The sequence below is a fragment of the Solanum dulcamara genome, chromosome 7, assembly GCF_947179165.1.
Source record: "Solanum dulcamara chromosome 7, daSolDulc1.2, whole genome shotgun sequence".
Classification (NCBI taxonomy): domain Eukaryota; kingdom Viridiplantae; phylum Streptophyta; class Magnoliopsida; order Solanales; family Solanaceae; genus Solanum; species Solanum dulcamara.
In genome coordinates, this window is record NC_077243.1 from 11,741,525 (window position 1) to 11,752,594 (window position 11,070).

Here is an 11,070-nt window from a genome sequence, read left to right on the forward strand (position 1 = left end):
TAGATGTTTCCACCCAAGCAAAAGAAATTTCATCATCAGAAGAAAGTTCATCAGGAGAAGAAAAAGAAGTAGAAAGTTCATTAGAAGAAATATTGTAATAGACCTAATTTTTAAGTATGCTTTAAAATTTTGTTATTTCTGGTTGAAGTGAACAAGAAATGTTGGTGACCCGAGTCAATGATAACTATTTGACATTTGTGAAATTGATTAATAAAGTTATTTATCTTATTTTTATATCAATAAGGTCATTAAACTTATATCTTTTTTTTTAAAAAAAAACAAACTCCAGCAGCAAAATGGACTTAGTTTACTGGAAAGATGAATTGGACAGACCCACAAACTAATTTTTTTACCCAATACCAAATAAAATGGATATAGAAACTACAAAATAAGATTATTATTTTTTTAAAAAAAGAAAAGTTCGACAACATTAATCAATTCAAAAGTGGGGGTGGCGGAAGAGGGAAATAAAAATGGACAACACAGTTAATATTGTGAGTATGAGCAAGTGAGAACATTGATGATAGTTCTAGAATATAATTAAAGATAATAAATTACAAATAAGGGGGATTAAATGGTCAGCAACATGTGACATTTGAACAAATATTTTTTCTACAACATTAATCAATGCAGAAAAAGTTCATTTTTCAGTTAGAGTTTTACACATCAGCTTCAATTAGAATAAGCCTGAAATTTTATGGCTTACTGAGAATAGTGTGTATATTTTAAATTCTTGAGAATGTGCACAAAAGTTTTTTTTGTCAAAGTTTGAACCACGAGTATCTGATAGAATCATATTATCATGTGTTCAGACGTTCAGTTGAAATAAATCGAGTATCTAAATGAAATTTGTGGACAAATTTGTAAAATTTGTGGACAAGTTACCTTTGTCCAAATGACCAAAGAGAAGATTCAGGGAGTAGTTAAAACCCGGCTCTTTCTTTTTCATTCCACCATCCTATAAGGAATATTAACAATGTTCTCACTAATCCTCCAGCCAACACTCGAACCTACCTACCGAAATGCTCAACCACTTGAGCAAGCCTAACTTGTTTGAATTTTCTTTTCAGGGGTTGTATTTGCATTTTGAATCTGAATATAAATCTTTTTGGGGGACAACTTCTGCATATTTCAAGTGTTGAATGCCAATAAATGAAAGATTATAGCATCACCAGGGGAAGATATTTGGCTCAAAATTTGCTTGACACAATTTGTTTGAACTTCTTTTTTTCCTCAGATCAATAGGGTACTGATCATGATGATCCAACTTTGGGACAAGAATACCTCATGTGTGTCTAGAATACCTCAGGATCATGACACTTTGAGTATCGTTGCGTTTATTGATTCTCATATTGCACCCACTGTCAGGCTTCCACATATCACAGTGCTATTTCCGGACCAAGAGGCTTTCATTATCATTCTAATCTCACTTTTGTTTTGTTAAATTCTTGATGCTAAAAGAATCGGATGCATCTAAATAAACCACGGACACAGCCTATCCAGGAAGTTGATAAAATTAGTTAATTGAGGGAGAACGAAAGCTTGATTCAATTATTGTATATATTGCTTATTCATATCCCTACAAATATTGAAAAATCAAATTTCTGTTTAGTTAGCAATTCTCATAATCAAGAAACTAAAGATTAGCCAACTGACTAATGTTATTTCAAAATAAATTTTTACATATTGAGAAGGAAGACATCCTTTGAGGTTTGAAAAGGCAAATCAATAAACGCAACGGTTCTCAAAGTGTTTGTAATCAGAGATGCGTAAGAAATGTTCTCTGTAAAATTTATTAGAAATCCTCGCAAGAATAAGGACACACCGTTTCATTTAAAAGACACTTCTTTATTTAAAATATTTATATTTATTATTATTTAAACAAAAGAAATATTCTCTGTAAAAGTTATATAGAAGCTGGATTCAAATACAACTGTTGGTAACCAAATAATGAAACGACACATCCTTTCATAAGAGAATGAAACCAGACTCCATTTCATTTAAAAGACACTTCTTCATTTAAACGACACACCTTTGATAAAAGTTACTGTACAAGTTGGATATAAATAGGACTCTTTATTTAAACAAAATTCCAACATAACAAACGACAAGAGAGCAGAAACAATATAATATGGAATTTCAGGAAGATATATTCCTTGGGGAGATCATCTCCCGCTTGTCTTTGAAGTTTGTTGTTCAATGTAAACTTCTATCCAAGAAATTTAATTGAATGATTTCTCAGCCTGAATTTGCCCAAACTTTGTTCCAACGTCATAAAGACACTTCTACCCAACTCACTCAGTCTGTGACGACTTTACCCGATGAAGTTGAGATTTTGGCCTCATGTTATGGTCTCATTCTCATTGACTTTGAATGAGTTATGCGTTACTGTATTTTCAATCCCATAACTGGAGAGCACCAATTGATACCATACCCAAAGTCTTACACAAATGATTTAGAAAGAATAGGCCTAGCTGTTGATTACCCGAATTCAGATCATTACAAATTAGTAACCATCAATGTCACATCCCAAAATACCCCCTAGACGTGACTGGCACCCGCTATCACCACATATTGGGCGAACCAAATATCCATACACTTAACCAAATTTTCTAAGCACTGAAATAAAATTTGTGCAACTCCAAAACTCATCTATACTCCTCAAATATGAAACAATTATCAAGCTAAAATCATATATCGATTTATGAAAAGAAACGGGCACTTAAATAACGTATATTTAGCTCAAATCCCACAATAAGATCATGGAGCATCTAATAGAGTTACATGAGTTCAATGTCGGGCATGCAAACCCCAAGAAAAGAAGATGTAAGCTACAAATAACTAGAGCTGAAATAGTAGCCTCCACGACCAATGCGAAGGCTCACCTCAGCGATAGAATCCACGCGAATGAACTAGTTAGCCACTAGTCTCACCCTCCCGCTAAAGTATCTACATAAACATGTAAGTAAGGAGTGAGCTATATATAAATATAACCCAGTAAAATCCTCGACCCGCTACTTTAATACCCCTGGAACAAGAGTTAGAAAATACATCTACACAATAAACACATAATGATATGCACAAGAGTGTATTTCATAATATAAAGCTCAATAAGTCCAACTAAATGTTCCAAAAAGGACACTACATGTTTCCACTCAATCCACACTCCAAGCTTGTCATAAACGACAGTGAAGGAGATCATACCATCACCCCGACAAGTCCATGACAACATATATAATGCCCCAAAGTGTACTATGACAACATTTACAAAGCCCCAAACATATTACAGTAGCATAGGTATGCCCCTAACATATTACGACAACTAGGTATGCCCCTAGTAATTATATCACGATAACGAAGAAAGATATCCAATGTCACACCACATATAACTTATAAAAATATTTGATATTCTTCACAAAATAGCATATCTACAACTGATCAAAGACCTCCAATTCTGCCAAGCGTGTGCTTGTCCTAACATATGAACCAGGCAGAGAAAATTATTTTTAAAAGCAAGTTTGAAAAGCAAGCACTAAAACTTAAAGTCTCACTTACCTCGTTAACAACAAGTTCCACAACCTTGCACGCATAGACCACCAACCAAAACAGCCTCCACTTGCTTCAATCTATGCAAAATATTGATTAACGATATTAATAATACTAGTCTAAGCAAGTCTAAATATCCCAAACCTTTTAAGCTTAGGGATAAACCTTAATATCTTGCACCTTAAGCCCCTTAAGCCATGGATATAAGTGGTAACAAAATATGCCAACCTCACTGACCAGTTATGGTACTTATTGCAATGGATAAAAATAAATAAATATTAGAAACGAGGCTTCAGGTCCAGCAGGTCTTAGATATTTTTATTTTTCATCCTTAACTCTGCTAGTTTTCATGTTAGTGAAACTATCACTATTTTATATTCTTCGACCATTAGCATAATAATACAACCCTCTAGTTACTAACCAATCATTAACTAATCATTATTCCCCCCCCCCCCCCCCTTCAATCATAGCCTAATCATTGCCTCTTAAGTTTACAAGAATGTAAGAAAATATGGCAGTCACATGTATGGAACTACATTACTGCAGCCAGTAGTTGGAAATAACAATAGAAAATCTAGATGTAATGCCCTCTAAATAAAACAATTGGGAATATCCAGTACATGCTGAGATCTCAATGTGTTCTTTGCAAGCAGTATACATATATACTGCAATAAGGAAAAAAAAGAACGAAACTTGATGCCAATTACTTGATGTTTATCACTCGAAACAGTGATACAAATTTCCTTCTGTGAACTTCAGTTGTTCCCTCCAGAGAAAGTTAAGAAAATAATAACCCTACTTTCTACTTCTTAGGAAAAAGGCACGCAACAACAATAATAAGAGAATAGGGTTGACCCACACCTTTTTAATTCTTTTTATTATTATTATTATTATTATTATTATTATTAAGAGTTGAAATTACCAATTAACCCTTCATTACAAAAAAGGTTATTACAATCAGTAACCTGGTTGAAAATTCCAACTTGTTCTACAAATTTCACCTAATTTCATCGGAGCAATCTGGATTGTGGCATGAAATCTAACTGATAAACAATAATTTCCTATCTTTATCCATTGGTAGTCCACTTGTTTATTGGCGCAATTCTCTTTATTGGCTCAGAAGGGACGGTAGTGTTCTAGCTTTTGATACAAAGAGAGAAGAGGCTATACTATTGACCGTCCTAAGTTTCTTGATCATTATGATCTCAGCTACGGTAAAATTTCGACTGGTTAGGATATATGGCTAGGAATATTGCAAGGTGTACTTACCCTTGTATGCATTTTCAGAATGTTCATAGTCATTACTGCTTATGACAGTACAAGCAGACGTTGGAGAGTTTCCCACACTAAGGACAACTTTATTTTAGGTCTGGAAGGCATTATTAATGGTTTCCAGTCTGGATCGACAGCAAGCAAGCGTCTTTTTTGGTACAACGTCCCCCGACACAGGTTCATGATCTATACGAGTATGATACTAATATCCATGTGTACGAAAATGCTGCAGTGTTACGCACAGTTAACTCTCCCATGTATTGCTTTCATCCGACCTTAGCTTGTGTCCATACGACGCCATTCAATGATGTAAGGGCTGATCGTCAGGCGCATATTGCTGCAAATTTGTATGACATCAAAAGATTTATTATCGAAGGTCAGTTAGTTTCAGTTCAATTTTGTATTTTTAGTTCTTGTGATGTCCTAAATGAGACTTCAACTGAGCCCATCGACATTTTCATAAAGATACTGTGCGCCTTCTTTGTTTTGACTTCAGTGGCGTTTTCTAATTTGTAGGTATTGGAGGATTAGATTCTGTTAGGTCTGTTAGGAGTAGTTAAGTCAGCTCCCTTGTATTGTTAGTTAGTTAGGAATAGTGACAGCTGGAGCTGAGCTGTTAGAAGTTAGTTAGTGAATTGTGATTCACGTGTGATGTGTGAAGATTGTATAAATAAGTCTCAGTGGATCTGAATCTGTAATGAGAAAAATTCATTCAATAGCAATTCTCTCTTCTTTCTTCATCTTTCATTTCCATGGTGTTCATTCTTCATTTTTGAGTAATTGTTCCTAAGGAACTAACTATGTAGTCACTTATGTTGCAATGTATCATGGTATCAGAGCCACGATTGCTCTGGTAGATCAATTTCCGCAAAAGAAATACGTCATCTTGGATTGCTCTAGAGTGCAACTGTAGCGGAACTCAGAGTAGCAACACTTCCACATAGTCATCCCTTGTATCTACAACAATTCGACACACCTGGTACAACATTGATCACAATCAAACTCAGAGGGCCAGAAAATTATGGACTCTAGAGTAAGATCGATGAGATTGGTATTGTTGGTGAAAAACAAATTGGGTTTCGTTGATAGAACCTGCACAAAGAACCTGTATAAAGGTGAATTGGCAGTGCAATGGGAAAGGTGTAACGCAGTTGTTCTTTCATGGATAAGTAGCACAGTGACATCCAATTTTTTGACTACGATTGTGTATGCATCAAATGCCAGACGAGTTTGGGATTATTTCAAAGAAAGGTTCGATAAATCAAATCTCACTAGAGTGTATCAATTGTGGACAGAAGTGGTAAGTTTAAAGAAAGGTAACAACTCTATTACTGATTACTACTCTAAAATGAGAGCTCTATGGGATGAATTTGATGTTTTAGTACCATCTCCTTCTTGTAAATGTGATGAAGCTAAGTCCTACATAGATCGCTTGCACTAGCAAACACTTTTGATGTTCTTAATGGGACTGAATGAATCATTTAGCCATGTGCGTAGTGATATTTTGTTAAAAACTGAGACACCTAGTGTGAACCAAGCATATGCCAATGTTGTACAAGAGGAAAGCCAAAGAGAGTTAGGAGTGACCGATTCGGGCAAATATCCACTCACAATGATGGTAGGAAAGACACAAAACTTCAGAGGAAAGAAACCAAGATTTGGAGCAGCATCTTGTGAAATATGTGGTTTTAAGAATCATCAAATAACAGATTGTTATAGGTTGGTAGGATATCCATCAGATTTCAAAAGTAAAAGGAAGAACAATTAACCAGGGAATCAGACTGGACACTATCAAAATGGAGCAAACAACTCCAGACAAGGGACCTACAACAACAATGCTAAAACAGGAAATTTCAGACCATATGCTAACAATGTAAGTACTGAAAAAATAGAAATTGAACAAGGCATGAGTCACAATGAACTGAATGAAGAAAAGCTGAACTAAGTGAGGAACCTTTTGCACAATAAAGGACCAGATGGAACAAGTGAATGCAAAGCTAATTTGGCAGGTACATTCTGTTTAAAGGTTCAACCTAGTGTTTATGAGTGGATCATTGATTCAGGGGCAACTCATCATGTTACTTCCTGTAAAGAATTACTAAATGACCCAAAACAGTTGGTAGGTCAAAGTGTAAATACAGTCCAACTTCCAACAGGTAAGAAAGCTGAGTAAGAAGCATACGGGACTCTATTATTTTGGGAAATTTGACAGTAAAGAATGTTCTGCATGTTCCTGATTTCAAATTCAATCTCCTTTCAGTTACAAAGCTTATTAAGGACCTGTCATGCAGTGTTAGTTTCTTTTCTAACTTCTGTGTGTTGCAGGGTCTTTATAGTGGCAAAGTGATTGGGATTGGTAGAGAAGATAAAGGCCAATATCTGTTGAAAGATGAAATAAAGGCAGTAGTTGGTGCAGCAATAAAGAACACTAATAACACTGATTTGTGGCATATGAGGCTTGGACATCCACCCCTCAAGGCTATGCAATACATTTCAGCTCTCAAGGAACTTGTACACACTAGTACTCACCATGACTGCCAAACTTGTCCTATAGCTAAGCAAGGTAGAATAGCTTTTTCTGATAGTCATAGTAGATCCACTTATACCTTCCAGCTTATACATGTTGATGTTTGGGGTCCATATAAGATACCTACCTATGATAAGAAGCAATACTTTATCACAGTAGTTGATGATTTTAGCAGGTTTACTTGGACACGTTTGATTTAATGTAAGAGTGAAGTGCATCTCATTTTAAAAAACTTCTTGACAATGGTTAATACTTAATTTGGTGTTCAGGTTCAAACTCTAAGGTCTGACAATGGTACTGGATTTTTTAATTGGAAATGTAGTACTTTACTTTCTTCCCTTGGTATTATTCACCAAAGTTATTATGCTTATACACCCTAGCAGAATGGGGTAGTAAAGAGAAAACATAGGCATATATTAAACACTGCAAGGGCTTTGAGGTTCTAGAGTGGGGTCATTGTGTTAAAACAGCTACTTGTCTTATCAACAAGATTCCAAGTGCAGTTTTGCTTGGTAAGTCACCATATGAGTTGTTGTATGGAAAGGAGCCTAAGATAGACCACCTACGAGTGTTTGGTTGTTGTGCTTCGCCTCAGTACTACCTAGACTAGATAAATTTGCCCCTAGAGCTAAAAGGACTGTTATGATGGGGTATTCAGAAACTCAAAAGTGTTACAGACTTTTGGACCTTGAAAGTAATCTCTTCCTGGTCAGCAGAGATGTTACTTTTATGGAACATGTGTTTCCTTTCAAAGAACCCACTCTTCATTTGGATTTGCTGCCTCATCCACAAACTACTCCTATCTGAGACTGTTTCATGCCTGAGCAACAGTCATCTGGTGCTTCTGCACATCCACAACCATCTGTTTCTAGTGAAGCCACTATTGATCAGTCAGCTTCCCCAATACTAGAGGATAACTATATGGAGCCTGTTGTTGATGGGATCCAGAATATTACAACTTCTGTTGCACCTGTAGTACCTCCTGTTGCACCTGCAGTAGATAATGTTGTAGCCCCTCCACAGGAGATCAGAAGGCCTGCTAGAGCCTCTAGGCCACCATTGTGGCATAAAGACTATGTAATGCCAAGAAAGGCTAATATAACTTGTTCCTATCCCATTGAACACTATCTTTCTTATTCCAATATGACTGCCTCTTATCAGTCCTATGTAGCAGCTTTCACAGTTGCTGCAGAACCTTCAAACTTCAAGGAAGCTTCCAAGTGTCAAGAGTAGATTGATGCTATGCAGGTTGAGGTCAATGCTTTGGAGCAGAATCATATATGGATTATAGTTGATCTTCCTCCTGGTAAGCAGCCTATTGGTTCTAAGTGGGTTTACAAGGTAAAGCATAAAGCTACTGGTGAAGTAGAGAGATACAAGGCAAGACTTGTTGCCAAAGATTACAATCAACAAAAAGGGCTTGACTATTATGAGACTTTCTCTCCAGTGGCCAAGATGGTCACTGTGAGAACTGTCATCAGTATAACAACTTTTTCCAATTGGCCTTTATGTCAAATATTTGTTCACAATGCTTTTCTTCAAGGTGATTTATCAGAAGAGGTTTACGTGGACTTGCCTCAGGGCTTTCAGACGCAGGGGGAGAATAAGGTGTGCAAACTTCTTAAATCACTATATGGCCTTAAATAAGCATCTAGACAGTGGAATCTCAAGTTAACTGGAGCTCTATTAAGAGCAAACTATATGCAAAGCTCCTATGATCACTCATTATTCATAAAGAAGGATGGGAAATATTTGTGGTCCTGATTTATGTAGATGATTTACTCATCACTGGCAACAGTGACAGGATGGTCAAAGAAGTGAAGTCTACCTTACACAATAGCTTCAACATGAAGGATCTTGGTGATCTAAAATACTTTCTTGGCATTGAAGTTTTAAGATCTAAGGAAGGGATACTTCTTAATTAGAGAAAATATACCCTTGAACTCATTTCAGAGTCTAGGCTTAGTGGAGCAAAGCTTGTTGCTACACCTCTAGAGGAAAATATCAAGTTAATTTCAGTTGACTATGATGAGCGTACAGGGAAGACAGATGATCCCTTATTCAAAGATGTGACTGCGTACCAAAGACTCATTGGAAGACTGTTATATTTGACAACAACTAGACCTGACTTTAGCTTTGCAGTTCAGGTGTTGTTGCAATTCATCCAAAGACCAAAGATCTCACACTGGGAAGCAGCATTGAGACTTGTAAGATATATAAAAGGGTGTCCAGGTTTGGGAATATTGTTAAGCAGTACTGACAACACAAGTTTAGAAGCATATTGTGACTCAGATTGGGCTTCATGCCCTAATACTAGAAGATCTGTGACAGGTTATATATTAAGCTGGGTGGATCACTAATATCCTGGAAATCTAAGAGACAACACAGTAAGTAGAAGCTCAACTGAAGCAGAATATATGATATGGCAGTGTATGTATCAGAAGTTGTTTGGCTAGTGGGAGTCTTAAAGGAGCTAAATGTATCAGTTGACAGGCCTGTGAAGTTACACTGTGATAGCAAGGAAGCAATTCAGATAAGTGTTAATCCTATCTTTCATGAGAGGACCAAACACATTGAAATAGATTGTCATTTTGTGAGGGAGAAAATCAAGGATGGTTTAATTCAATGTGAGTATGTGAACACAAGGGAATAGCTAGCAAATTTGCTTATCAAAGGCCTGGGAACTACTCAACATCATCATCTAGTGAACAAGCTAGGAGTTTTAGATGTATACACAAACTCCAGCTTGAGGGGGAGTATTGGAGGATCAGATTCTGTTAGGTCTGTTAGGAGCAGTTAAGTCAGCTCCCTTGTGTTGTTAGTTAGTTAGGAATAGTGACAGCTGAAGCTGAGCTGTTAGAAGTTAGTGAATTGTGATTCACGTGTGATGTGTGAAGATTGTATAAATAAGCCTCAGTGGATCTGAATCTGTAATGAGAAAAATTCATTCAATAACAATTCTCTCTTTTTTCTTCATCTTCCATTTCCATGGTGTTCATTCTGCTTTTTTACCTGAAACAAGTCTAAATCATTTTTAATTCTTCTCTAATTTTGTATATACATGAGAAGAAGCAGCAGGAAGAGGAGGAAGAGAAGAAGGAGAAGGAGAAGGAGAAGGTGGTTCATCAGGAGAATCATCATCAGGAGGAGGAGGAGGAGACAAAGCAGTCCAAGAAGGAGAAGAAGAAGAAGGTGGTTCATCAGGAGAATCATCATCAGGAGGAGGAGGAGAAGAAATATTGTAATTGACGTGACTGTCTGCCCTTGGGCATAGTTAATATTGTAATAGACGTAATAGATGTGGTTCCCTATATGCATTTTGAATAAAAACTACTTTCTTTTTTTTGCAACTGCTGCACATTTCAAGAGATGAATTCATATAAATGAAAGATTCTAGCATCGCCAGGGGAAGATGTTTGGTGAATCTTCTTCTTACAAATAGAAATATGAGACTTCCACGAGACAATTAACAAGCAACGGTTTAAAATAATTACTATTATATAATTTCCTGACATCTAAGTGCCTAATCTTCAACAAAAGTAATAGCATATAACTACAATTACATGTGTTCCAACAAGGGAGGCATCAAATATATGACTGGGGTACCGATTCTCCTTCTCTTTTTCCATGGAGTTATTACTTTGTTCCAAACCTTTTTAGAACAGAACTGACTGGATTTACGTTAGTTACAGTCCTACTGCACTATATAATGGTTAAGAACTACG

General features: G+C 36.3%; 1 pseudogene; it reads left to right on the plus strand.

The window, feature by feature from the left end:
* Positions 1-2,131: 2,131 nt before the first annotated feature.
* LOC129896168 (uncharacterized) lies at positions 2,132-10,784 on the plus strand (annotated as a pseudogene).
* The last annotated feature ends 286 nt before the right edge of the window (positions 10,785-11,070 follow it).